This window comes from Rhinoderma darwinii, chromosome 4 (assembly GCF_050947455.1).
Source record: "Rhinoderma darwinii isolate aRhiDar2 chromosome 4, aRhiDar2.hap1, whole genome shotgun sequence".
NCBI lineage: Eukaryota > Metazoa > Chordata > Amphibia > Anura > Rhinodermatidae > Rhinoderma > Rhinoderma darwinii.
Window position 1 is genome coordinate 2,582,279 of NC_134690.1, and position 7,934 is coordinate 2,590,212.

The following is a 7,934-nucleotide window of genomic DNA, read 5'->3' on the forward strand; positions in this document are numbered from 1 at the left end:
TGTAATATGTGAGGAGTATATCAGGTTATATGTAATATGTGAGGAGTACATCAGGATATATGTAATATGTGAGGAGTACATCAGGGTATATGTAATATGTGAGGAGTACATTAGGGTGTATGTAATATGTGAGGAGTACATCAGGGTATATGTAATATGTGAGGAGTACATTAGGGTGTATGTAATATGTGAGGAGTACATCAGGATATATGTAATATGGGAGGAGTACATCAGGATATATGTGTAGCGCCCATGGCCGCGGGCCGTCGGGTTCACTCACCTCCCGACACCCGCAGCCATGGATCTGTGGGGCCTCCGTCTCCCTCCTAGGAGATGCCAGCGCTCACTTCCGCTCCGTCCGGCTGGGTCCCGTAGGGTGCGCGTGCACGCTCGCGCCCGCTCTTAAGGGGCCAGCGCGCGCACATGAAAACAATGTTCATTAACCCACATGATTTCCTGCCCTATAAGAATGCCCCAGCCCTTCCGATCCTTGCTTGAGCGTTGTTAGTCTTTCCCAGTCTGTCTCGCAAATGGTCCCTTAGTATCTCCCTTTCCAGCTGTTACCCGTGCCCTGTTACCGTTCCTGTATTCCGCATTGTTCCTGTGCTTACCCGTGTTCAAGTGCCATCGGCCACGTCAAGTGTCATCAGCCACGCCAAGTGCCATCTGCCACGTCAAGTGCCATCTGCCACGTCAAGTGCCATCTGCCACGTCAAGTGCCAACTGCCACGTCAAGTGTCTTCTGCCACGTCAAGTGCCATCTGCCACGTCAAGTGCCATCTGCCACGTCAAGTGTCTTCTGCCACGTCAAGTGCCATCTGCTCATCGGATACTGCCCACCACGTCTGGCGCCACTTTCCGCACCAGCCTCCATCCGTGCTGAAGCCACAGCCACCGCCCGGACCATTTCAGGTACCTAAGCATTACTGTCTGCCATCTTACGTTCACATAGACTGTGACCTGGTCAGCTGCCTCCCCGCTACGGCGGAGCGGCCTAGTGGGTCCAAAAACCCAGTGTCCGTAACAGTACGTTCAGGCCATGGAACCCGCTGGCCAGCCCAAGACCCCAGTATAGAAGATTCAGACAGAGATGGAAGACCTACGCACTCATCAGGATCAACTCCTTGAGGCTTTGAATTATATTCTGGTCCGCCTGGATCTACTCGCTGTTCCACCCCCGGTTCTTCCTCCAGAGGCTGATGCCGTGCCACTGCCTGTTGCTCCCCCTGTTTGTTCCGGATCCTCAGTTCCTCTGCCTCTTCCTCCTCGCTACGACGGTGACCCCAGAGCATGCAGAGGATTTCTTAGTCAATGCACGGTGCATTTTAGGCTACGGCCTCATCTCTTGCCCTCCGAGGAGGCTAAAGTAGCGTTCATTATCTCCCTCCTCGCTGGCAAGGCCCTCGCATGGGCGAACCCAATCTTGGAGCAACAGGGACCTGTATCCTCAAACCTAGCCTTGTTCCTGCAGTCCTTTCGTGCCGTGTTCGAGGAGCCGGGTCGAACATCCTCTGCCGCAGCCACTCTGTTGACCCTCAAGCAAGAAGGCTCCACAGTAGGGGAGTATGCGATCTCCTTCCGTACCCTAGCAGCCGAGCTGGCATGGAACAATGAGGCACTGGTGGCGACTTTCTGGCAGGGACTGTCCTCTCACATCAAGGACGAACTGGCAGCCCGCGACCTTCCTTCTACCTTGGATGCCCTCATCCTGTTAGCCACCCGGGTTGATATGAGAATCTGGGAGCGCTCTCAAGAGGTTCGTCAGGAGAGCCGGGCACACAGACCAGTACCCCCTGCCCAGAGACCACTATTGCCCACTCCTAGTGCGCTACCTGAGGAACCCATGCAGGTAGACAGAGTCCGGTTATCTGAACAGGAGAAGCAGCGCAGACGCTCCTCTGGACTTTGCATGTATTGCGGCCTCAAGGGTCATTTTGTGCGTCAATGCCCACAGAAACCGGGAAACTCCAGTACCTAGGGTTGGTTAGAGAGGCAACTCTAGGTAGAACGTCTCAAAACGTTAAAACCTCTTCCAAATTATCGATACCTGTGGCCATCGTCACCGGACAGACTTCACATCCTTCCTCCGCCTATCTTGACTCTGGAGCGGCTGCTAATTTTATCCACCAAGATCTAGTGGATCGGTTTCAACTACCCACAGTCCGTCTGGAGAGACCCCTGGCAGTTGCCTCTGTGAATGGTCTACCGCTGCCTGATCCAATCATGCTCATCACTTAGCCGGTGACATTACGGGTCGGAGCTCTTCACTCAGAACAGATCTCCTTCCTGGTACTACCCAAGGCTATCAATCCTATCCTGCTGGGTCTGCCATGGCTCTGTCTACACGCCCCGACACTCGACTGGAGTTCTGGAGAGGTTCTTCAATGGGGCTCCAGATGCCATAGCCATTGCCTGTCACAAGTCCGTCCTGTTGTGCCTCCTCTGCCTCAGTCACTCTCCGATCTACCTTCTCAGTATGCCAGTTTTGCGGATGTCTTCTGCAAACGAGAGGCTGAGATGTTGCCTCCACATCAGAATTATGACTGTCCCATTGAACTGGTTCCCAATGCTTATCTTCCCCGTGGACTAGTATATCCTCTCTCCTTGCCAGAGACTTTGTCGATGTCAGCCTATATAAAGGAGAACTTGGAGAGGGGTTTTATTCGAAAATCTTCCTCCCTGGCCGGGGCAGGATTCTTCTTCGTTAAAAAGAAAGATGGATCTCTCTGACCCTGCATTGACTACCGTGGTCTCAATCAGATCACGGTCAAGAACAAATACCCGTTGCCTCTCATTTCCGAGCTGTTTGATCGCATACGAGGAGCCAAAAATTTTTCCAAGCTAGATCTGTGAGGGGCCTATAATCTAAGCCGGATTCGCCGGGGTGACGAATGGAAGACGGCATTTAACACCCGCGATGGGCACTACGAATACCTAGTGATGCCCTTCGGACTGTGTAACGCTCCCGCAGTATTTCAGGAGTTCGTTAATGACATCTTCCGAGATCTCCTCTATACGTGTGTTGTAGTTTATCTCGATGATATTCTAATCTTCTCCCCAGATCTGATGACCCATCGGAGGCACATTCGTCAAGTTCTTCTGCGACTAAGAGAGAATCGCTTGCATGCCAAGTTAGAGAAATGCACCTTTGAAAAGAGGTCTCTGCCCTTCCTGGGCTATGTCATCTCAGATCAAGGCCTTAAGATGGACCCTGAGAAGTTAAAGTCTGTCCTGGAATGGCCACGTCCTCAAGGCCTAAGGGCCATACAGCGGTTCCTGGGTTTTGCCAACTTCTACCGGCAGTTTATTCCGAACTTTTCTTCTCTGACGGCCCCCATCTCTACCCTTACCAAGAAGGGTGTGAACGCCAAGGTGTGGACTCCGGAGGCAGAGTCCGCATTCATTAGCCTCAAGAAAGCCTTCACTTCAGCTTCGATCCTCCATCACCCTGACATATCTCGGCAGTTCTCACTGGACGTGGAGGCTTCCTCTGTTGGTGCAGGCGCACTTCTGTTCCAGAGGAGCTCCAAAGGAAAGGCAGTAGTGTGTGGCTACTACTCAAGACTGTTTTCCTCTGCTGAGCGCAATTATTCCATTGAAGATCGGGAGCTACTGGCTATCAAATTGGCCCTGGAGGAGTGGAGACATCTTCTGGAGGGCGCTGCTCACCCCATCCTGAACTTCACCGACCACAAGAATCTCACTTACCTTCAGTCCGCTCAAAGACTGAATCCTCGTCAAGCCAGGTGGTCACTGTTCTTCACCCGTTTCCAATTTCTGCTCCACTACCGTCCCGCTGACAAGAACGTGAGGGCCGATGCCCTGTCCAGATCATTCAAAACGGAAGACACGGTGGAGTCCCTTCAGACGATCATAGACCCATCCTGTGTTGTCACCGCCAATCCTCTGCAGCTTAGAAATATCCCTCCAGGGAGAACTTTTGTTCGGTTGGCAGACAGAAAAATAATTCTCCACTGGGGACACAGTTCTAAACTAGCTGGGCATGCCGGTGTCCGTAAGACCCAAGACCTGATCGCTTGTCACTTCTGGTGGCCCACGCTACCTAAGGATGTTCTGGACTTTGTCTCTGCTTGCATGGTGTGTGCCTCTAAGAAGGTGGCTCACAGCAAGCCTGCCGGCCTGCTTCAACCCCTGCCTGTACCCAGTGCCCCCTGGCAGCACATCGCTATGGACTTCGTCACGGACCTTCCTCTCTCTGCAAGATGCAACACCATCTGGGTGGTGGTGGACCGGTTCTCTAAGATGGCACATTTTATCCCGCTGACCAGCCTACCTTCTGCTCCCCGACTGGCAAGCTTCTTCATTCAGCACATCTTCCGCTTGCATGGCTTGCCTCTTCACATTGTGTCCGACCGGGGGGTTCAGTTTACCTCCACGTTCTGGAGAGCTCTCTGTAAACTCCTGGATGTGAGTTTGGACTTTTCCTCTGCCTATCACCCCCAGTCCAATGGGCAAGTTGAGAGGATCATCCAGATCATGGAAAATTATCTCCGCCACTTCATCTCTTCACAGCACGATAACTGGGTACAGCTTCTACCATGGGCGGAGTTTTCATATAATAACCACACAAGTGAGTCCACCACCTCCACTCCGTTTCACATCGTGTACAGTCAACATCCCAGAGTTCCTCTTCCAGTGTCGACTTAATCTCAGGTACCCGCTGCTGACTCTGCATATGGGGACTTCCTGCAAATCTGGCAACAGAACCGATCCTCTATTTTGCAGGCGGTAGATCGCATGAAGCGTAAGGCAGATACCAAAAGAAGAGAGCCGCCTCAGTATCTTCCTGGGACTAAAGTCTGGCTGTCCTCTCGAAACATTCGCTTGAGGGTGCCTTCATACAAGTTTGCTCCCAGGTTCCTTGGTCCCTTCGAGATCCTGCAACAAATTAACCCTGTTTCCTATAAGCTGCGGCTGCCCCCTACCCTCAGAATCCCTAACTCCTTCCATGTGTCCCTCCTGAAACCAGTGGCCCTTAACCGCTACAGCAAGACCTCTAGTTCCACAGTTGCTCCCAGCAGTCCTTCTGATGTATTCGAGGTAAAGGAGATCCTGGACCGCAAGAGGGTTGGAGGAAGGACTTTCTATCTGGTGGACTGGAGAGGGTTTGGTCCTGAGGAGAGGCCCTGGGAGCCAGAAGAGAACCTCAGCGCCCCTACTCTTATTAAAAAGTCTCTCACTCTGGTCCCAAGAAGAGGGGGTGTAAGAGGGGGGATACTGTAGCGCCCACGGCCGCGGGCCGTCGGGTTCACTCACCTCCCGACGCCCGCAGCCATGGATCTGTGAGCGCTGGCCTCCGTCTCCCTCCTAGGAGATGCCAGCGCTCACTTCCGCTACATCCGGCTGGGTCCCGTAGGGTGCGTGCACATGCTCGCGCCCGCTCTTAAAGGGCCAGTGCGCGCACATGAAAACAATGTTCATTAACCCACATGATTTCCTGCCCTATAAGAATGCCCCAGCACTTCCGATCCATTGCCTGAGCGTTGTTAGTCTGACTCGCAAATTGTCCCTTAGTGTCTCCCGTTCCAGCTGTTACCCGTGCCCTGTTACCGTTCCTGTATTCCGCATTGTTCCTGTGCCTACCCGTGTTCAAGTGCCATCTGCAACGTCAAGTGCCATCTGCCACGCCAAGTGCCATCTGCCACGCCAAGTGCCATCTGCCACGTCAAGTGCCATCTGCCACGTCAAGTGTCATCTGCCACGTCAAGTGCCATCTGCCACGTCAAGTGTCTTCTGCCACGTCAAGTGCCATCTTCTCATCGGATACTGCCCACCACGTCTGGCGCCACTTTCCGCACCTGCCTCCATCCGTGCTGTAGCCACAGCCACCGCCCGGACCATTTCAGGTACCTAAGCATTACTGTCTGCCATCTTACGTTCACATAGACTGTGACCTGGTCAGCTGCCTCCCCGCTACGGCGGAGCGGCCTAGTGGGTCCACAAACCCAGTGTCCGTGACAATATGTAATCTGTGAGGAGTACATCAGGGTATATGTAATATGTGAGGAGTACATCAGGATATATGTAATATGTGAGGAATACATCAGATTATATGTAATATGTGAGGAGTACATCAGGGTATATGTGATATGTGAGGAGTACATCAGGGTATATGTAATATGTGAGGAGTACATCAGGATATATGTAATATGTGAGGAGTACATTAGGATATATGTAATATGTGAGGAGTACATCAGGGTATATGTAATATGTGAGGAGTACATCAGGATATATGTAATATGTGAGGAATACATCAGGTTATATGTAATATGTGAGGAGTACATCAGGGTATATGTAATATGTGAGGAGTACATCAGGGTACATGTAATATGTGAGGAGTACATCAGGGTATATGTAATATGTGAGGAGTACATCAGGATATATGTAATCTGTGAGGAGTACATCAGGATATATGTAATATGTGAGGAGTACATCAGGGTATATGTAATATGTGAGGAATACATCAGGGTATATGTAATATGTGAGGAGTACATCAGGATATATGTAATATGTGAGGAGTACATCAGGGTATATGTAATATGTGAGGAGTACAGCAGGGTATATGTAATATGTGAGGAGTACATCAGGATATATGTAATATGTGAGGAGTACATCAGGGTATATGTAATATGTGAGGAGTACATCATGGTATATGTAATATGTGAGGAGTACATCAGGGTATATGTAATATGTGAGGAGTACATCAGGATATATGTAATATGTGAGGAGTACATCAGGGTATATGTAATATGTGAGGAGTACATCAGGATATATGTAATATGTGAGGAGTACATCAGGGTATATGTAATATGTGAGGAGTACATCAGGGTATATGTAATATGTGAGGAGTACATCAGGGTATATGTAATGTGTGAGGAGTACATCAGGATATATGTAATGTGTGAGGAGTACATCAGGGTATATGTAATATGTGGGGAGTACATCAGGGTATATGTAATATGTGAGGAGTACATCAGGGTATATGTAATATGTGAGGGAGTACATCAGGATATATGTAATATGTGAGGAATACATCAGGGTATATGTAATATGTGAGGAGTACATCAGTGTATATGTAATATGTGAGGAGTACATCAGGGTATATGTAATTTGTGAGGAGTACATCAGGGTATATGTAATATGTGAGGATTACATCAGGATATATGTAATATGTGAGGAGTACATCAGGGTATATGTAATATGTGAGGAGTACATCAGGGTATATGTAATGTGTGAGGAGTACATCAGGGTATATGTAATATGTGGGGAGTACATCAGGGTATATGTAATATGTGAGGAGTACATCAGGATATATGTAATCTGTGAGGAGTACATCAGGATATATGTAATATGTGAGGAGTACATCAGGGTATATGTAATATGTGAGGATTACATCAGGATATATGTAATATGTGTGGAATACATCAGGGTATATGTAATATGTGAGAAGTACATCAGGGTATATGTAATATGTGAGGAGTACATCAGGATATATGTAATTTGTGAGGAGTACATCAGGATATATGTAATATGTGAGGAGTACATCAGGATATATGTAATATGTGAGGAGTACATCAGGATATATGTAATATGTGAGGAGTACATCAGGGTATATGTAATATGTGAGGAGTACATCAGTATATATGTAATATGTGAGCAGTACATCAGGATATATGTATATGTGAGGAGTACATCAGGATATATGTAATATGTGAGGCGTACATCAGGGTATATGTAATATGTGAGGAGTACATCAGGGTATATGTAATCTGTGAGGAGTACATCAGGTTATATGTAATATGTGAGGAGTTACATCAGGGTATATGTAATATGTGAGGAGTACTCAGGGTATATGTAAGCTGGGCGGAGTACATCAGGGTATATGTAATCTGTGAGGAGTACATCAGGGTATA